This window comes from Macaca nemestrina, chromosome 2 (genome assembly GCF_043159975.1).
Source record: "Macaca nemestrina isolate mMacNem1 chromosome 2, mMacNem.hap1, whole genome shotgun sequence".
NCBI classification, from domain to species: Eukaryota; Metazoa; Chordata; class Mammalia; order Primates; family Cercopithecidae; genus Macaca; species Macaca nemestrina.
This window is the reverse complement of record NC_092126.1, coordinates 33,505,678-33,528,185: the sequence shown is the minus strand read 5'-3', so window position 1 is coordinate 33,528,185 and position 22,508 is coordinate 33,505,678. Positions and strand designations below refer to the sequence as shown.

The following is a 22,508-nucleotide window of genomic DNA, read 5'->3' as shown; positions in this document are numbered from 1 at the left end:
ATCTGTTAATAATTATGAATATTGCAACTGTTGTGGGAATACAGTATGCATATGGGAGTCATAATGTGTTCAAATAGTTGAGTAGCCCTACAATAAAAACAAGAACAAAACAGAAAGAAGTCTAGAAATTAAAACTGATAATTTTCAGAACTACAAAGGTAAGTCTTAACATTCTCTCATCAAATGACTTTAAGTAAATTTCCTAACTTCACTTAGTCTGTCTCTTTACATGAAAATGTGAATAATGGTACTTATAGACTATTGTGATAATACAGTGAATATTGTATGTAAAATTGCCTGGCCCAGTTCCTATCACAGAAGGTGTATTTAATTACTATTTTTCTTTTCTTTTCTTTAAACAAACTGTAGAAATACTCATTTTAATAGCTTCTCTACAGTTTGTAGCCATAAGGCAGGAACTATTCTACTACTTTGCCTATCTTTTATTTTCTTTTTCTTTATTAAAAATATTTTTTACTTCAATAGTTTTTGAGGTACAAGTAATTTTTGGTTACGTGGATGCATTGCATAGTGGTGAGGTCTGAGATTTTAGTGCACCCATCATCCGAGTAATATATATTACACCCAATGTGAAGTTGTTTTTTGTTTTTGTTTTTTTGTTTGTTTTTTTTGAGATGGAGTCTTGCTCTGTCGCCCAGGCTGGAGTGCAGTGGCGTGGTCTTGGCTCACTGCAAGCTCCTCCTCCTGGGTTCACGCCATTCTCCTGCCTCAGCCTCCCGAGTAGGTGGTACTACAGGTGCCCACCACCATGCCCGGCTAATTTTTTGTATTTTTAGTAGAGAAGGGGTTTCACTGTGTTAGCCAGGATGGTCTCGATCTCCTGACCTTGTGATCCACCTGCCTCGGCCTCCCAAAGTGCTAGGATTACAGGCGTGAGCCACCACCAGTGTGAAGTTTTTATCCCTCACCCCACCTTCCACCATCCTCTTTCTGAGTCTCTAAAGTCCATTACACTACTCTGTATGCCTTTGTGTACCCATAGCTTAGCTCCCACTTATAAGTGAGAACATATGGTATTTAGTTTTCCATTCCTGAGTTACTTCACTTACAATAGTGGCCTCCAGTTCTATCTGAGTTGCTGCAAAATACATAATTTTATTCTTTTTTATGGCTGAGTAGTATTCCATGGTGTATATATTGCACATTTTCTTTATCCACTCATTGGTCAATGGGCACTTAGGTTGATTTCATATCTTGACATTTGTGAATTGTGCTGCAATAAACATACATATGCAGGTGTCTTTTTGGTATAATGAGTTCATTTCCTTTGGGTAGATACCCAGTAGTGGGATTGCTGGATTGAATGGTAGATTGACTTCTAGTTCTTTAAAAAATTTTCATAATGTTTTCCATAGACACTGTACTACTTTACATTCCCACCAGCAGTGTATAAGCATTCCACTTTTACCACAGCCACACTAAGATCTATTGTTTTTTGAGTTTTTAATAATGGCCATTATTGCAGGGGTAAGGTGGTATCTCATTGTGGTTTCAATTTGCATTTCCCTGATGATTAGTAATGTTGAGCATGTTTTCATGTTTGTTGATCATTTGTGTATCTTCTTTTGAGAAATGTCTGTTTATGTAATTTGCCCATTTTTGATGGAACTTTTTTTTTCTTGCTGGTTTGAGTTCCTTGTGTATTCTGGATATTCATCCTTTGTCAGATGCATAGTTTGCAAATACTTTCCTCCATTCTGTGGATTATTCCTTTACTCTGATGATTATTTCTTTTGCAGTACAGAAGCTTTTTAGTTTAACTAGGTCCCATTTATTTATTTTTGTTTTTGTTGCATTTGCTTTCAGGGTCTTAGTCATGAATTTTTTTGCCTAGGCCAATGTCCAGAAAAGTTTTTCCTGTGTTGTCTTCTAGAATTTTTATGGTTTCAGAGCTTAGATTTAAATCTTGAGTCATCTTGAGTTGATTTTTGTATAAGGGGGAGAGATAGAGATCCAGTTTCATTCTTCTATATGTGGCTAGCCAGTTTTCTCAGCACCATTTATTAAATAGGGTTTCCCTTCCCCAATTTATGCTTTTTTAATGCTTTGTCAAAGGTCAGTTGGTTGTAGGTATTTGGCTTTATTTCTGGGTTCTCTATTCTGTTCTATTGGTCTATGTGTCTATTTTTATACTGGTACCATGCTGTTTTGGTAACTATACTCTTGTAGAATAATTTAAAGTCTGGTAATGTGATGCCTCCAGATTTATTCTTTTTGCTTAGGATTGATTTGGCTATTCAGTCTCTTTTTTGGTTCCATATATATTTTAGTATTGTTTTTTCCTAATTCTGTGAGAAATGATGTTGGTATTTTGAGAAGAATTGTATTAAATCTATAGACTGCTTTGGGCAGCATTGTCATTTTCATGATATTGATTCTTCCAATCTATGAGCATGAGATGTGTTTCCATTTGCTTGTGTCATGTATGATTTCTTTCAGCAGTATTTTGTAGTTATTTTTGCAGACATCTTTCACCTGCTTGGTTAAATATGTTCCTAGGTATTTTAAATTTTTTTGGCAGCTGTTGTAAAAGGAATTGAGATTGAGTTCTTGATTTGGCTCTCAGCTTGGTTGTTGTTGGTGTATAACAGTGCTACTGATTTGTGTACACTGAGTTTTTAGCCTAAGACTTTACTGAATTTATTAATCAAATCTAGGAGTCTTTTGGAGGGAGTTCTTCAGGTTGAAATGAAACAATGCTAAACAGCAGTGTGAAAGCATTAGAAAGTGTAAAACTCATTGGCAAAAAAAAAGAATACTTTATTACTATAACAGTGGTGGGTAAACCTATTATAATCCTACTATGGAAATTAAAAGACAAAAATATTAAAAACAACTATAACTAAAAAATGTTAATGCATATATACTGTAAGAAGTTGCAAATTATGACTTCAATAGCATATAACACAGCGGGAGGAGAGGTAAAAGCAGAGTGTTCTTGCAGGCAAGTGAAGTTAATTGTTATTAGCTTAAAATAGACTATCAAACTATAAGATATTTTATATAAGGCCCTTGGTAACCACAAATAAAATAGTTATAGAAGTTCACAAAAGAAAATGAGAAAGGAACCCAAACCTAGCAGTATAAAAAAAATAGCAAGAGGAACAAAAAAACCACGAGCCAGGTGCAGTGGCTCACGCCTGTAATCCCAACACTTTGGTAGGCTGAGGCGGGCAGATCGCCTGAGGTCAGGAGTTCAAGACCAGCCCGGCCAACATGGTGAAGCCCCGTCTCTATAAAAATACAAAAAAAATTAGCCAGGCATGATGGCTGGTGCCTGTAATCCCAGCTACTCAGGAGGCTGAGGTGGGAGAATCGCTTGAACCCAGGAGGTAGAGGTTGCAGTGAACAAAGATCACGCCATTGCACTCCAGCCTGGGCAACAGAACAAGACTCTGTCTCAAAAACAAACAAACAATAAAACAAACAAACAAACAAAAAACCCACACAAGACAAACAGAAAACAGTTACCAATATGACAATAGTAAATACTTTCTTATCAATAATTACTTTAAATGTAAATGGACTAAACCCGAAAAAGAGACACAGAATGGCCAAATAGATTAACAAAAAACTGCATCCAACTATATGCTACTTACAGAAGACTCTGTTTCAATTTGTGGACAAACAAACTGAAAAAGAAGGGGTAGAAAAAGATATTCCATGCAAGTAGTAACCAAGAGAAAGCAGAAATGGCTATTCTTATGTCAAACAAAGTAGACTGTAAGTCAAAAACTGTCTCTAGAGACAAAGAAGTTCATTACATAATGATAAAGGGTCAATTCAACAGGAAGATGTAATAACTGTAAATATTTGTGCACCCAGCATCAGGGCACATAAGCATATATAGCAAATATTGACAGAGCTGAAAGGAGAAATTGATAGCGATGCAATAATAGAAGGAGACTTCAATATACATAGAACATTCATACAGAAAACTAAAAAGAAACATTAGACTTGAGCAACAGTATAGACCAAATGGACTTAGGCACATTTAAAAAATTACAGCAAAATATCTGGGAATTTGTCCTAAGAAAATATCAAAATACAGAGAAAGTTTTATGCAGGATAAAATTCATGGCAGCTTCATTTGTAATCAGGAAATATTGAAAATATTTTGTGTATACAATAGAGAAGTGGTTGGGTAAATTATAGAACATTATTTTAGTTGAATTGTCATGGAATTATTAAAAATATTCATGTTCACATAGCAATATGTAAAATGTTTATCACCCAATGCTAAATGAAAAATGCAGAATACAAAATTTTATTTGTGTTAAAATTTCAACAAATTTTAAGTTTTATATACATAAAGATGCAAACTATGAGAAAAAATAGTTGAGTTGTTAGGTTAATGGAAATGTGTGTATATTTCTTTATAAAAGGGGGACATTGTTTTGTATAATTATTATATAATAAACATTATAATTTATTATAATATTTATATAACAAGTAAATACACAGTGGATCAGAAAAATAGGTTACAGTGAGCAGAAAAACTTAAAAACTTTTTTTAGTAACTAAAAATGTTTCCAGAAAATAAAAGTATTTGGATTGAATTAACTGAGTGTCTCCATTTACGTAATAAAGGATGAAGTTTCTTTTCCCTCTAAAAGTGTACCAAGGCCAAATGTTCTTCTTGGAGGCACATAACCCAGACAGAATCCTATTTAGTATATGTTCTGTTGGTGGTTTTAGAGAAAAGGAAATCAAAAAGCTTTGGAAAAGAAGTGCTTTGATTGTTAGGAGTAAGACCAAGTTAAGACTGTCAGAAGCATTTGCAAATGTGTGAAGAGCTGCATTCCTCACAAAGAGAGGGGAAAAGGGATGTCACCAAGAAGATAATTTTGTGCTAATGTAGGTGACAGCACTATGACGTGTCTCTCTCTTTTCCTGACCAGATTTTTCATTTTTCTTGTTCCAGTTCATTCTGACAATTATGTGCAGCCTAATTACTTTTTTTGGCATGGCTTTAATTGAGGCCCTTTATCCCCTATTCCTCACTTAAACTCAACATTACATAATTTTTGCATTTTTCCTTTTTAACCCCTTCCAATAACTGCTTTCATCAGTGAATTTCTACTGACTTTAAAGCAAAGGATATTCATTTTCTTATATTTTGAAAGCTAAGTAACCTTGCCTAAAATTAATCAGCAAGACTCAAAGCAGGGTTATAAAATTGTTATTAGCATTAATGCAAATCATTAATCATTTCTATATTATAATGCATTCAACCCACACCGCTTCATAAACCTGACTTTAGAGGAGAATTAAGTGATTTGGGGGACACAATTTGAATACTGAAGAAGGATAGGTTGTTTTAATATTTTAACCTTGGAATAATTTTTAAGTGATAGGCTTGCAGGTGTTGGCACTTATTCTTTCCTTATATTTACATAATGTGCAGGAATATTTTTTATTCACCAATTATACTTAGCATTGCTCAGGCTAGAAGATTAGTGTTTTAGAGGCAGTTTGGCTTAGCGTAGAGAGTAAGTTTTGGAATCAGAGAATACTGGGTTCTAATCCAGTCTCTGCTATGGCATGCTTTAGGGCAAGTTACTTAACCTCTTTGATCTTGTTTTCTCGTCTTAAAAATGCGAGTACTATCTCATTACATTGTAAGGAACATTAAATTAGCTAAAGTATGAAAACCACATAGACTCTGTCAGCCCAGAGTTCTCAGTTAATGGGAGCTATAGCAAATACAGGACTCCACTGAGATTGTTACTCTGCGTTAACAACACATTCTGAGGCACTGAAGAGCACCCAAGGAAGATAAATAAGAATCCTGAAGTAGAAAAATAGGTCGTTCTCAAGCAAGTTTTAAGAAATAAAAGGAATTCAAATTATTTGAAATGGATGTATGACAATTGAAGGCATGATCTAATAGACCTCTTCAAATACTTGAGGAGGTGTTATGAAGACAAAAAGGAATTCATACCGTTTCAGTTGTATTCTGGATAAAGGAAAAATGAATTAAATCTCAATGATGGGTTTATGCTCAACGAAATGGTCACTATTTTAACTGTGAAACCTTAGACCCAATTCTAGGAGAGACTGCAGAATTTCCTGGATGGACATGGGTAGTTGCCTATAGAATGTCCATTTCCTCTCCCCCTCGCCCATTTTTTTTTTTTTTTTTTTTTTTTGAGACAGGTTCTCACTTTGTCACTTAGGCTGGAATGCAGTGGAGTGATCTTGGCTCACTGCAGCCTCAACCTCCTGGGCTCAAGAGTTCCTGCTGCCTCAGCCCCCAAGTAGCTGGGACTACAGGTGCATGCCACCATGCCTGGCTCCTTTTTTGCTTCTTTTGGTAGAGACGGGGTTTCGTCATGTCGCCCAGGCCGGTCTCCTACTGAGCTCAAGTGGTCCACCTGCCTTGGCCACCCAATATTCTGGGATTACACGCGTGAGCCACTGCTCTCAGCCTCCCCTTCTTAATAGTACCCAGAATCTTCTATGCTTATCTATCCCTCCTTTAAATAGCCCAAAAGTATGTGGGAGGGAATCTCACTCTTTCCCTCATTCCAGGGGTGGATCCCAATTTCCTTACATTAATAAACATATCCACCACGCAGGTGGTCATGGGATTTAAGATGCCCAATCAAACTAAATTTCAAGACTCTTATTTAATTTGCTGGCAAATACATTCTCTTTCTTCAGAGCGGTTGGTGTGATATTCAGAGGTGAAGCCTGGAACTGTGGCAATCATTTCAGGATAATGAGGGAAGTTAGCCTAAAGGAGGAAGAGTAGAGAAACAAGAAGAAATTAGGACCTTGATGACATTGCAGAGCTGACCAGGCAAACCAACTGCATCCCACTTGATCTTTGGATTTCCTGAGATATAAGCCCAAGTTTTTTCTAATGTTCAAGTTTATTTTCTCTTCTCGCAAGAGACAGTCCTAATGGACTTATGGAGGTCCTCCATTCTGAAGTTCTGCCACATTTTCAAATATGTTTGTGTTCTCCACAAAATGGGCTACAAACATTCTCAGGGTAGTGCTTATGAGTTCGGTTTATTTTAGATCTCCTACCACACCTAATGGTATGCGCTTTGTGCAGTAAACCCTCCAGAAATGTTTGTTTACTGAGGATCATGGCTGGCTGGTCCATTGTCAAATTATATTGTATCTGTGATTCTCAGTAGGTGCACAGATTGGTTTTTGGTTATCTTCAAATCCTTTTCCCATGCTAGGCTGCCACTGTCATTATCTTTCAGACTGGGAAAATGGTTTCAGCAAATGAGTTTGCTACCTTTCATTTAGCTCTGTGCCACTCCTGCATTAGCCAGAACCTAGACTGTCTGGAAAAAAATAAGAGGTTTTAGGGGAATTCTACTAAAATCATCACAGCAGTCATAGCTCATTTTTAGAAGGTGCTAAATATCTCTGGAAATAAAACTTGCAACTCCCAGAACTCTTAGAAAATTAATATTTTAATTCAACTTTATGCATGGCTTGCTAGTGTAATATTACATATAATGGAAAAACTGAACCATTAACTAATCTTCAGATAGTTTGTGATGTTAGCATTTAAACTACATCTATAGTAGGAAAAATTACGTATGCTATAAATGTGATTAGTATAGTTTATCACATGCCATGGACTTCCAAAATCAGTGTTAGGTGAGCGTCAAATCCTACTGTGTGTGATTCTACAATATCCTGCTATTCCTAGATACTTGAGGATCCCTCTCATTGTTACATTTCTTCTACCCTGTCTTCTTATGAAGCTAAAGCCATGGCTTCCTTTTTCTTTTCCCAGATAAAAGCTTTTGACCAAAAGCTTTTGTAATTCATGTATGCATATATGTAATAATAATGTAGCAAACTCTTTGCCTCTCTGAATCTACTTTGGCATGACAAAAGCTATCTCCATCATTTCCTGGTTAAAAAGACACACATTTTAAATCACAATTCCATCCTTGGCCCAATTCAGAGGTATATCTACTTTCAGTTGAAAGACTATGAAACTCAGGACAGGTTACAGAAAATGTCCTGGTTTGTATGACTCATGGTATTAATAGAATTGAAGTTCTTTGTGTTTGCACAAAACAAAAAACAAGGGCTGACAAAGTGCAGCCTTATTGCCAAGTTCCGGACCTTTTAAAGACTTGTAAAGATTGGGATATGTTCCCAGCATAGGGAAGATTCAAGGCCACTGAGAAAAACAAAACTATAAAATTCTGACAGTGATTTTTCCTCACAGTGTCTGCAATCCCTCTCCAAAGCTACCTGATAGCCTTCAGTATGATACTATATTGATTATTAAGGATTTTTGCCTTTCTTCCCATTTGTAATAGCCTGCCTGGTTTCCTAGCCGTATAGTCCCTTCCCCTCTACCAGTTGCAGGCTCTACTCTAAACAACAGGTGACGCTTATTTAATGTATACCATATGAACCTCCCTCCTAGCTACTACAAGTATTAATGCTATTTTCCTAACAATCCTATGAAGAAGATACTATTCTTATCCCCAATGTAGAGATGGAGAAATTGATGTACAGAAAAGTTAAGTAATTTGTCCAAGGCCATACAGCCAGCAAGTGGTGGGACTAGGATTTGAATCCAGGCAGATGAACTCTGGGAGTCTATACTATTAACCACTGTGCTCCACAGTCTCACAGCTGACTTCAGGTTCTGACATCAAACTGACCAGCAAATAAGAAAAACTTAAGGCCAGATCAGCATCCTGTTGGCCTGCAACTCAGACTTGATCTGCTTTGCCTTGGACCTCAGTTTTCATGATTGGGTATGTATTTCACCATCACCTCTTGCTCTCTCAAATCATAGTTCCTGCACCAGATAGCTTTTTTTTTTTTTTTTTTTTTTTTTTTTTTTTTTTGGAATTTATGTATGGGACAGAATTCCTACAACCTGATGTTGGAGCTCCCGATCCTAGCTTGCTGAGCACTCTTTGCTTCCTTATAGGCTTGCAGACTCTGCAGCTTGCTATAGCCTGTTGCCTATCACCAAACCTCTCCATGCCTGACTTGGCCCAGTCTTTGGCCAGTTTGTTAGCTATCTGCCTCTCTTAAGGCCGGCAGACAGCTCTCTGGACTTCCTTCGTATCTGTCAGGACTGCCCGAACATCTGGCTTGCCCGATGAGTATGTATTGTTTATGGTTTTTGTTACCCTCCAAACTGACCCAACCAGCCTCAGTTCTGACTCTTCCTTTTTTTTTTTTTTTTTTTTTTTTGTCATTTCCCATTTATCTTCTTAGTGGGCTCCTCATCTGACTCCACCAAACTTTCCTCCCTCTACCTTTCCACCTTTCTTATGGACCACATCATTTTCTGCCTTGTCTCTATTTTGCTTATTTTTTTTTAAACTCTTCATAGTATCGCCTTCTTTGGTTTCTCCTGGAAACATCTTATTTTCCCTTTTTTACATTCCATATTAATTGTTTCTATCTCAATTCTCACACTTCTACAAACTATCTGGTTTGGAATCAGCAGTTTTCTGACCTTGAAAGAGTAGATCTTTCACCTACGCGCTATATGCCAGAAAAACATCCAAGCTTTAGATTTATGTTTCTGATTTGCAAGTTTCACAGCCTTAGTTTCCTCATCTGTGAAACAGGGATAATAATATGACTTCACAGAAACATTGTAGGGATTGTACAGGGTCACGTATTAGAAAGTACTTGAATAGTATATTACATTAAACAAATGTTAGGCATTATTAATATGAAGAATACTACAGGACCTTTAAAATATAGAAGAATAAGTGATTTCTACTGTGCATCATAAACCAGCCCAAGAATTGCAGCACTCTATTTCTGTTCTTCAATCTTTATGGCAGATGTTGATATATAGAGCAGAAAGAACCAAATGCATTAGGAAGCTTAAGAGCTCGTAATAGCCGTAGGCATTAGATATACAGGTCTCTGGAGACTCTCAACATCTTTGTCAAATTTTTCAGTACCCTTGTCAAGTTCCTTGATTTCTTTACTGGACTGGGAATAAAAGTTTTTCTTAGATTAAATCAGACATTGTAAACTGGCAGTTTACTGGCTAAATTTGACTCTTTGATACACCTCATGTGACAGAATAGTAATCTTTTTGAAAAGATGCATGTGAATGCATTTAGGTAGCATTGTGGATCAGGTTCTCCCAGAAGATTCTCTAAACCAAGAATTTGGGTGTAAGTGATGTATTTAAAAAGCTCTCCCAGCTGGACACGGTGGCTCATGCCCAGCACTGTGGTAGGCCAAGGCAGGAGGATCACTTGAGCCTGGCAGGTTGAGGCTACAGTGAGCTGGGATCACGCCACTGCACTCCAGTCTGCGCTTCAGCTCCAATGAGCTGTGATCACGCCACTGCACTCACACCACGGCACTCTAGAGCAAGACCCTGCCTTAAAAACAAAAATTAAAAAAGCGCTCCCAAGAGAAACTGATAAGGGAGTTGGGAAACACGATAAGGAAGGGGAGAAGCCCAGTAAGGGTGTGATTCCAGGTGAAGTTACAGACTAAAACAAATGATACCTCAGTGTATTGTTCCTAGTGTTAAAGGAGGGATGCTTTTATATACCCTCCTCCCCTGCAGAAAGAGGAGACAGCATAACCGCCAAGTTCTTCCCTTGTTCTTAGCAGTGATTAACTTTAGGGCCCAAGAGCAAGCCTCTGAAGGCCACACAGGTGAAGTATTAGCAGCAAAGCATGTAAGAAGTGGGGCAAGGGCACACAGCTGGTGAAAGAGATCTAGAGGTTCCAGTTGGAGCACCAACAAGGTCCACCACAAATGGGGTACACGCTCTCTAGTGTGCCACAGTCCTACCACTTCCAGTTCTCACTCCTGGCCAGCTGCAGCTCCAGCGTTTCTATGATGGAGGGACTTGGCATGACACTGTGGCTGGAAGTGGAATGCTATCGTGAGGCTGTGCTTACTTAGCACTTTATACAAGATGAGAAAACATCAATTGTCCATACCTGAGACTGGAGACTGTATTGGGGATGAGGGGAATTTGTGTTAAATTCCTCCCTCCCCAAGCCCAGTTTTGTTTTTACCCCAACATTTAGCCATTTCATTATTTAGTCTGGCTCCTATATGCATTTTCATGTGGTGACTACATAACTCGTATAATAGGAAATTAACACGATGATAGAATGTTAGATTGAAGAGACTGAGATTATTTGAACCTCTCCCTTAACTTTACAGATTATGAGAGGAGGTTCCCAGATATTGTGACTCTCACAAGGTCACAGAGCTAGTGGTGGGAGAGACTGTGTAGCACCAATGTCTTCTGACTCCCATGGGTTTGCTTAGTCTGGGCTCAGCTTCATTCAGTGCTTCTACACATGGGTTATGACGAGGCTGACTCCACAGAGAGACTGAGTTAGATAAATTTATTAAATTGTAGAGCCCAATATAAATGTTTAAGTGTGGTTATGACCTCAAATGAAATATCTTGTCCAGCCGAAACTGATGAGCTTTGAGAGGCAGCAGCTACAGGTTATTACACAGAAAATGGAGGGCATTAAACTTAATTCTCTGTATGATGCCTTTCTAATATCTGCTAAATGTGTTTTATATCCTTAACGTTTCCCACAAACTCATTGATAAAGGCCTCACTTGATTTTAGTTCATTGGAGCTGATGACTGAGATAGCTAAGGAAATTGGCTTATACTTCACACTTTAAAAGCATAAGTGATCCCATACAGTAACTTTTTGAACTGTCCCAAGCATCAGTTTGCTGAGGATACATCACTTAGAAACATGGAAATGTCAATAAAATGAGTTAATGCCTAAACTAATATTTAGTACCATGCTTGGTGATATGGTTTGGATTTGTGTCGCCATCCAAATCTCATGTCAAATTGTAATCCCCAGTGTTGGAGGAGGGGCCTGGTGAGAGGGGATTAAATCAGGGGAGCAGATTTCTCCCTTGCTGTTTTTGTGATAGTAAGTGAGTTCTCACAAGATTTGGTTGTTTAAAAGTGTGTGGCATTTTCCCCGTTTTCTCCTGCTCTGGCCATGTAAGATGTGCCTCCTTTCCCTTTGCCTCTGCCATGACTTAAGTTTCCTGAGGCCTCCCTAGCCATGCTTCCTGCACAGCCTGCAGAACCATGAGCCAATTAAACTCCTTTTCTTTATAAATTACCCCATCTCAGGTAGTTCTTTATGGTAATGTGAGAACGGACTAATACACTTGGCATAAAGAAAGCAGTTGATAAAGTTTTTAAACAAAAATTACATAAAGGGCTAAGGGCTTCTGACTTAGGTTGGAGGAATATCTTGAGATGCTTTTCATTGTAATATTTTCCAACATCTACGTGGGAAGCAAGAGACTTGGCCTGGCTGCTTGTTGAAACAATTCTCGAGAGGAGACCCAGAGAGGTCAGGCTGACTGTTGTTAGAACTTGAACAAAGGAGACTGGTGATTAACTCAAGGACAAATTTGTGGGTTGAAATATGAGGATTCAGGTTGACTGACAGGCTGAAGCTAGATACTGGGTAGGAGCAGAGAGAACCTGGAAATACATTGCAGAGGATCAGAGAAAGAAAGGCAGAGTAAAAATTGGAGATAGAGGCTCATATGTTTCATAGCATGATGTCCCTGACCTGGCCTGGCCTGGAGAGGGTTAACAGCAGCAGGCTCTGGCCTGAATGATTGAGGATCACGCACTTTGAAAGTCTGGGGGTCAAGTACTGCTTGCAAACCCCAAGGTTGTTCTGGGCAGCTAACAATTAGCCTGGTGTGAAAAGCCCTCTCATTTATCTTTCTTCATGGTTGACATCTGATGGAGTCATTCAATTCACATCAAGCTCTTTGACAAGTGATGTTGGATATGATTTATTTATGTAAGTGCAATCCAGATATATGGTCTCCTTCCCTTCACCTATCAGAGGACAGTATCTTCTTAGCTACCAGGACAAACAGAAGATTCTATACTACCAGAGCTGTGCCCCAGCATCCTGGGTGTTCATGTTTGCATCTCTCCACTAGCCATCCCCCTCCCCCTGCTGGCGTTTCTGTGGTTTGGTACACAGAATAGGCTGAGCCAATATGAGAATGGGGTGGTTCGAGCCTCACCTTTTTTTCCTCACTGGCCACTCAATTGCCCTAAGACCATCATACCAGGCCAAGCAGGTACACACACATTTTATTTATGGGAGGGGTAAGCAATTTTAGCATAAGTTTATAAGGAAGGCCAAGAGTTGATCTCTCCTTCCCCCAGATGCCAGGTGGTGGGAAGGAATGGCATCTTTTTGCAACTCTGTATCAGGTTTAGACAGACCATTTCCTTTTAATAGGTTTATTATACCAAGCACAGACCTGCCTCCCAAGCATTGTCTTAATCGGCTGGGGAAAAAAATCCATTCTGAGGAAGAAAAAATTTATTCAATTAGCATAAAGTGCTATCCCAGGACCTTGGAGTCGATGAGCCCCCATTGATTACGTGGAAGTACACTTGATTTCTGTTCTGCTCTCTTCCCATACCTACCAAAATAAAAAGAAGCTGTATTAGTCTTTTTTTTTTTTTTTTTTTTTTTTTTTTTTTTTTTTTTTGAGACAGAGTCTCACTCTGTCACCCAGGCTGGAGTGCAGTGGCCGGATCTCAGCTCACTGCAAGCTCCGCCTCCCGGGTTCACGCCATTCTCCTGCCTCAGCCTCCCGAGTAGCTGGGACTACAGGCGCCCGCCACCTCGCCCGGCTAAGTTTTTGTATTTTTAGTAGAGACGGGGTTTCACTGTGTTACCCAGGATGGTCTCGATCTCCTGACCTCGTGATCCGCCCGTCTCGGCCTCCCAAAGTGCTGGGATTACAGGCTTGAGCCACCGCGCCCGGCCAGCTGTATTAGTCTTTAATGACCTATTTCTTTTTTTATAGCACAAAGGACTCTGGATTAGATTAAATTCTTTCAGTTCAACAGTGGGGAGCTATTTCAACTTTTCTTTACATCTGCAATACCCTAAGTGCAAAAAATGTTTCATAAATGTTACTTATGATGATAATAAGTAAAGGAGACTGATTTAGGTCTTTGTGGGTTTTGATTCCTCTCATTTCTCCACTGCCAGTCTCTTTCTAGAGAGCATTGGCTCAGGATTAAATTGCAAAATAGATCAAGATTTCCAAAGTCATCTTTGCTCTCTGTTCTTGCAGTTTTCCCCCATCAGTGGCAGAGGGGCCTCATTTCTCAGCTCCTGATGGTCCTATTCCTTTCCAATAAAAACCCCTCTTGCTTATCTATACTGGAGTAGAATTAATACAAGCTTAAAGAGTTACCCTTTCCAAGCCTATGGTTAGAACAGAGATTACCAGCTATTAATAACATTCCTACTGAAGCAGACAGACAGATGACTTACATGGGGAAAGTGGGTGGATGAGCCAGAGTGGAGAGCTCGTCATTGTCTAGTGATGAGCTGCTACTCAGCTCTAGCTGACTGTGACAATGAGGAATACTGGCCCAGTATTGGCAAGTATTTTCCAGGTTTTCAAAAAAGCTGGAAAACTTGATTTTAGGGGAAATCTTCCAATTTTCCAGTAAGCTAAACAGTAACTTAGAATACAAGTGAGCAATCCCACTCCTAGCTATCTATCCAAGAGAAAGGGGATATGTCCATAAAAACATGTGTAAGAATGCCCATAGCAGTTTTATTCATAAAAGCCAAAAAATGAGAAACAAGTCAACCGTCCCTTATTTAATGTTGGCTCCCTAACTTATCACCCAAGCTACCTGTTGATAAAGACAAAGCTGAATCAAGAGCTATTCTGACAGAGTCTGCAGTGTGACAGAGTCTCTGTACTGTCTCAGAGTGGGAAGGACCAAGTCAGGATATTTACTGATAGCTTGAAGTGCTTTAAGGTGGGTCTTTCAGTGTAAGAGAGTAGGTCTTGGTTAGGAGCAGATAAGGACATGATAATTTAGGATTGATGGACACAGCAAGGCAAGGTAAAGGGTTTAAAGCAACTAAAGGTGTCAATTATTGTTCGTTGATTTCTATTGAAGAGTTTCAAGAATTTCCTGGAATGAATAATAAAGTGGTTTGTGACTTTTATCTTCCTAGACAAGAGTCTCTTAAAATAGTAAAATGATCCTGACGATGCCAGGGGAATAGTAGAGTTATGCTAATGTAGGTAGTCAACTGTATAAATGTAGATGGCTTGGGTTCTCATCTTCAATAAGAGAATGAATACATTGTGGCATATTTATAAAATCGAGTATTACATACTACTCAACAACAAAAAATTAACAAACTATTCCTATACATGGTAACATGGATGAATCATATAGGGATGATGATGGGTGAAAAGAGCCAGATGCAGAAGCGAAATCAGTGTAATATGTTGAAGAACATACATAAAGTTTCAAGAATAGGCAAAACTAATCTATAGAGATAGAGGTCAGAATAGTGGTTACCTCTGAGGAGGTAGGGCAGGTGGTAGGTGTGGTATACTTGGGAAGGGGCACAAGGGAACTTTACAGTGTTGAAAATATTCTGTAACTGAGTGGTGATTACATGGATATACATATGGTGATTGGGCAATCATTGAACTGTATACCTAAGAATACTTTATACACTTTAATATATGTCTTACCTCAATTAAAAACATATATACACACAAAATATCACCATTCTTCAACAACACACTCAAATAACAAGATATCCATTATACTCATTAAAACAGAGGTCCATGTTGGGGGTGAAGAGAAAAATAGAAGTGAGCTATGGGAATAAAAACATTATGAAAACAAACATATAAGAAATGGAACCCCATCTCTACTAAAAATACAAAAATTAGCCGGACATGGTGGCACGTGCCTGTAATCCCAGCTACTCAGCAGGCTGAGGCAGGAGAATCACTTGATCCCGGGAGGTGGAGGTTGCAGTGAGCCGAGACCGCACCACTGCACTCCAGCCTGGGTGACAGAGCGAGACCCCGTTTCAAAAAAAAAAAAAAAAAAAAAGAGACTTTTCAGAATCAAAGGTGGCAATGCATCCTCAATTATAAATAGTTAATGATCCATTCATCTCTCTCCTTTTGAGATCTAAAATAATGTATATTTAAAAGATTTTTTAAAAGTAAAACCAACTATAAAATGTACATGTGTCAAACATTTTGATGAACTCATTAATCAGTATGAACCAGTCACGATGCTACAGTGGGAACCAGTAAGATGCTATGACCAGTTCAAAAGACATTTAAAGGGCAGAAACTTACACAAGGGAGTAAAAAATTATGAAATAAATTTCTAAACAGGTGCAAAAAGGATTTAAACAGATCTATCTACCTGTCTATCTCTATCATCTATCATTCATCTATATGTAATAATCAATTGCATTTCACTAAACACAATGAATTTGTATGTCTCTGGACAAGAATCACTTATACTTATTTGTTTTCTGTAACTAGCAGAATTATTTTTAAAAGCAGCTCACACAGTGAAAAGAAGTGATAACCTGGATGGGTGAGCTAGAGTGAAAAAAAACCTTTACAATTTTGTTTATTATTCTTTTTCTGAATACACACACACACACAAATTTAAAACTAGGCAGTCTGAGAAAAAACATAGACACAGGCCTGTTTTAGCTCAGGAACCTCAAAATTTCACACACTCTTTTGCAATGTTAAAAGTTGAGGGTACCAAAGAGCCTCAGAGGTCATCCATTTTTAAAAGGCCTCAAACTACAGGAACGGCACTTTCTTATAGATTCTTGGCCACCAGTCAGCAAGAGAGATACATTTTAAGAGACAGCCTGGTCTTTGAAATGTTCAGCAATCACCCCACCTCAGGCACCCCTCTTTTTGCTGGTATGCCTAACCCTGATTCTGAAATCTGGTCTTATTGTATAATATAGAAGAATTTCATATGATAGGTCATTGTCTGGACTTCTGATAAAATATCACGACGTCTTTTTCATAGTCATCTAACTTGCTAGGTTTCTGTTTCAAGCAGTGGGATAAGATATGTCCTAATTCTTGATCATGAGCCAGGAGGAAAGGCAGAGAACTCTCAATTTCACAAAAGGAACAAAGCTTCATTTATAGTACACCACTGCGCATGATAGAACTTCATGAGTCAGTCAATAAGGATAATTAAACTGTGTAGGTCAAGGACTGGACACAACCATTCAACCTCCAGAAAATCCATTAAACAAAAGCATAAAGAACATTATTTAAAAGCTGCAATATTTAATTATTGGTGCATTTAAAAAATTGCTTTATTGCTGCAAAACAGTGTCAAGAAAATAATAAAAGCCCAAATTCTCAACAATATTATTTCATCAAAAAAATCAACTTCAAAACATACTAACAATAATCCTTTTTTTTTTTTTTTTAAATTCACTGTGTAAATTCCCTACTTTTGTGCTTTGCTTCTGCTGTTTCCTCTTCCTGGGCTGGCTTCTTGTCTGTTTTGTTTGTTTGTTTGTTTGTTTGTTTATACTGAGTCTCGCTCTGCTGCCAGGCTGGAGTGCAGTGGTGCCATCTCAGCTCACTGCAACCTCCACCTCCCAGGTTCAAGCGATTCTGCTGCCTCAGCCTACCAAGTAGCTGGGACTACAGGCGCGTGCCACCACACCCAGCTGATTTTTGTATTTTTAGTAGAGACGGGGTTTCACCATGTTGGCCACGATGGTCTCGATCTCTTGACCTCGTGATGTACCCACCTCAGCCTCCCAAAGTGCTGGGATTACAGGCGTGAGCCACTGCACCCGGCCCCTGGCTTCTCGTCTCTTTAAAACATCTCTTTAAGATTCTTTTCTAGGAAACCCTCTCTGGGGACCACAGCATGCTAAATTTTCCCCCATTCTGAATCTTTTCAGTGCTTTTTATTTTATTTTTATTTTTAGAGATGGGATCTTGCTATGTTGCCCAGGCTGGAGTGCTGTGGCTATTTTGAGGCATAATTATGGCACATGACAGCTTTGAACTCCTGGACACAAATGATCCTTTTGCTTCAGCCTCCCAAGTAGCTGGGGCTACAGGTGTGCCCCACCAGGCCCACTTTTGGCACCTTTAAGGCATTGTTTCTTCTAGCACTTTAAAAAATATCGACTCTATTAAACTATAGTTCACATATAATGCTACCCATAGTAAATGTAAGTTTGATGGGTTTTGTCAAATGTATACACCCTTATAACCATCACCATAATCAAGGTACAGAATATTTCTACTCCCCACAAAATTTTATCATGCCCTTGTAGGCAATTCCATTATATCACCACTTCTGCCCCCAGACAACTCCTGATCTGCTTTCTGTCATTGTAGATTAGTTTTACCTGTTCTAGAGTTTCATATAAATGGAATCATATGATATGTACTGTTTGGTGTCCAATTTATTTGGCTCAGCATAGTGTTCTTACAATTTACCTATGCTGTTGTATCAGTATTTTATTCCCTTTGCTTGCTGAGTTGTATTCTGTTGTACAAATAGATCTCAATTACTTGATCCATTCGCCTACTGTTGGAGACTTAAGCTGTTTCCATGTTTTGCTACTATAAAAAGCTAATATGAACATTTTTGTGCAATCTTTGTATGGACATATATTTTTCTTTTTAAAAAATTAATCAATTTTTATTGCATATATTTAAGGTGTCTAACATATTCTGATATACATACAAATAGTGAAATTACTACGGTCAAACAAATTAACATATCCATACCTTACATAGTTTATGTGTGTGTGAAAAGAGCACTTAAAATCTACTCTTAGCAAATCTTCATTATACAACACAATGTTACCAACTATAGTCCTCATGCTATACATTAGATACCTAGACTTATTCATTCCACATAACTGCAAGTTTGTATCCTTTGGCCTACACTTCTCAATTCCCTCCGTCTCCCTACCCTTGGTAACAACCCTTCTACTTTCTATATATACAATTTCTTTTTGATTGTGCAGACATATATTTTCATTTCTCTCTTACACACACGTATGCATACATATATACCAGCTATATATGTATATGTACCTACATATATATAACATACACATATATATGAGTGTATGGTAAATATACGTTTAACTTTATAAGAAAACTGTTGACCTGTTTTTCAAAGTGTTGTACCATATTACATTCTCACCAACTGTATATGAAAGTTTCAGTTATTACACATTTCCATCAACACTTGTATTGTCAGACTTTCTTCTTTTTGTTATTCTAGTGGATGTGCAGTGATATCCATTGCAGATTTAATTAGCATTTAACCAAATGCTAATAATGATGAGCATGTTTTCATAGGCTTATAAAAAGTAGGAAGAAGCTAGAGGATGGGTGGAGTCGGATTATGAAGGAACTTCTAGACAAACTAAGTAGATGAGCATTTGCCAGATTCCTCTCCTCAGGCCTTTAAAACAATTTCTGGAACCACTTTCACAGAAATATATAATATTGCAACTAATTTTTTCATTTATTTTTGATCATTTAATAATTTTTATGTGCAGGACAATTGAACGGACTGAAGTAAAATATATAACTATTAAAAAGTTTATTTTAGATGCACTATTTAATATCAGTAATATATGAAGACAAGTCTGGCCTATTCCCCTATGAAGAATGCATGCATGCTGTTCAATTTAAACTCTATAAGTGTGATTTGTCAGCTAACAAATTAAAATATGACACATACTGTGTTTGGCTTTGGAACCCAGTATATACTGAAATGTGGAAGTGAAATTTAATTTTATTCTAGGGGATCAAAAAGCATTCAAATTGTTTTCAGGGCCTGATATTTGAAATTCCTGTTTTACTTTAAGATATCAACAGGTTTGTGTTTATCTTTTTATGTTTTGCTTCTTAATGGCATGATGGGAGACAAGGTTTCAGAATTCTCTTGGAAAATAACACATGGCAGGAATGCATGATTTTCATTCCTGAAAATTAAGAGCCAAATGGAATATAATTGTCATTATGCTGTCCTTCTTTTTAACACTGTTTTTGTAATTATTTGATGTACTCTCAAAGCTTTTGATAAGAATCATGCAATTTACAGATCTATTGAGGTTCTATTTGAGGCAAATTAATAGTGATATTATTATTATTATTCTTTGAGACAGAGTCTCGCTCTGTTGCCCAGGCTGGAGTGCAGTGGCACGATCTTGGCTCACTGCAACCTCCACCTCCCAGGTTCAAGTGATTCTCCTGCCTCAGCCTCCTGAGTAGTTGGGATTACAGGCGCATACCACCATGCCTGGCTAATTTTTGTACTTTTAGTAGAGATGGGGTTTCACCATGTTGGTTAGGCTGGTCTCAAACTCCTGACCTCGTGATCCACCTGCCTCAGCCTCCCAAAGTCCTGGGATTACAGGCCACCACACCCGGCCAATAGTGATATTGTTTTTTATTTTCATCAGCTTATTATATTTCAACGCTTATATTCAATAGGCTTTCTGCCTTTAATTAGTGGTCCATAAAGCTTTACAAATTAGTATAAGGCAAACATCCTTACAACCACCATTCATGTCAGAAGATAGAGACTCTCCAAATACTCCATAAATCTTATACATTTTCAGTCCCGATCTCAACTCATCCTTCCCCCAACAGTAAGCACTGTCTTCACTTTATGATATTCACTTTCTTATTTTTCTGTACAGTTTCACAACACAAGTGTGCATCACTAAATTGCCATTTAGTTTTGCTTGTTTTTTTTTTTTTAAGTTTGCCTTTTGAGTCTTTTAATTTATAGATTTCTTCTTCCTCCCTCTCTTGCCTTGCAATTATGTGTTGTAGAAACACGATTATTTCTCCCGTATTTTCCAGCAGTCTGGGTTTACTGATTATATCCCCTTTTCACAGGTTCCTCTGCCCTCTTTATTCCTATGAATTGATATTTGGATCTTGAAAACTAGTCAGATTCAAGTTTAGTTGTTTTAGCAAGATTATTTCACAGGCGATGATGAATATACTTCCTCAGGAGGCACACAATGTCTGGTTGTCTCTCTTTCTGTGCCCTGAGCAGCTATGGTTGCATATTGCCCAGATGATTTAATTCTTTACAAATTGCAAAATGGCAGTATTCCTATTCTCACATTCCCTCTTTATTTATTTGCTGAAAATTTTAATGAGAAACCTTGCCTTATCTACCATTTGATTATGTAGTGATAGAGTTCATATAGGAAAGGAGGGATAAATAGTTCTTTCCTTTTATTTACTAATTTCCAAAATAAGTAATTGGTTTGCTAGCATCTCCAAGGTGATCAATTAGCGTGCACACATGTGTGTGTGTGAGAGAGAGAATTAACTCATTGATTTATACATATTTGATGTGTTTAGAAATCTGACAGATAATACCCTTATTCATGCTAAAATTATCTCATTTTGGGGCCAACTTTGAGTTGGCTCCCAAGTCTACAAAAGATATATTTTAGAATTCTTTTTAACAAGAATCTGGCTGTGAGAAAAGACCACAAAGGAAATAAAAATTTTGCACCAAAAGGATTTGCTTTGGCTCATCTAGCAATTTTGTTTTTATAGTCTGTACATGCCCTATTTTACTAGAAACCGAACTATGCTTTATTATTTTTAGTCTCATGACTGTGTGAGTGGCAGGATTTGCCAAAGACAAGCAGTATTAGAATGTGAATCACAGAAACTCTACCTAACTTCTAGAGAAATAAACGTTGTCCGACAGGTGTAAACTATCATTCTTATTGGTAAATAACCACAGCTGGCCTTGAAGGGGAACCACCTTCCACTCTAAATGATGCATAGCCAGGCTTTGACAGTAATTCACAGTCTCTGGAGTGCAGCGCTGTCTGGGTTCATTTATGTCCTCAAGCCTCTTTGTCCTTAATTGCAGCCTCCCTTACTAGGCTCTATTTTTAACCCCTTTGAAACTATGGTAAGTATTTGGATTTTTACTAAAATATTTTAGACATACATAAATAGAGAAGTATTATGAACATCTGTAGAATGACTATCTAGAATTCCCAAATTTTATTATTTTGTAGTATTTCCTTCAGACCATTTTTAAAAAGAAAAAATAGAGTGAATCCATAGTCCCCTTAATTCTCTAAGCTAGTTCTATTTAGCTCCCTTATTGCAGAGGCAACCACTATTTTGATGTTGATTCAAATGATTGAATGAATGTTGATTCATTCTGTGCATATTTTAATGTTTATGTTCCATGTCTATATCTGTGAAAAATATTTAGAATTGTGGTGTCTTTTCAAAGTTTTATAAATATTATTATACTACATGGCATCTCATCCACTAACTTGCTTTTCTCACTGGATGTTTCATTTTGGGAATCTGTTTTTGTTGCCGTTGTTTTGAGACACGGTCTTTCTCTGTCACCCAGGCTGAATTGCGTGGCACAATCATGGCTCACTGCTGCCTTGACTTCCTGGGCTTAAGCAATCCTCCCACCTCAGCCCCTTGAGTACCTGGGGCTACTGGCAATGCCATCATGCCCAGCTAATTTTTAATTTTTTTTGTAGAGAGGGGGTCTCATTGCCCAGAGTGGTCTTGAACTCCTGGGCTCAAGAGATCATCCTGCCTCGGCCTCCCAAAGTGCCGGGATTACAGGT

General features: G+C 37.9%; 1 long non-coding RNA gene across 1 annotated transcript in view; it reads right to left on the bottom strand.

The window, feature by feature from the left end:
* Positions 1-13,339: 13,339 nt before the first annotated feature.
* The window catches only part of LOC139361746 (uncharacterized), a 36,530-nt gene continuing 27,361 nt past the window's right edge, over positions 13,340-22,508 (bottom strand). The window contains exon 3 of the long non-coding RNA XR_011619338.1: positions 13,340-13,470. This is a non-coding gene — a long non-coding RNA (uncharacterized lncRNA). The remainder of the gene's footprint in view (positions 13,471-22,508) is intronic.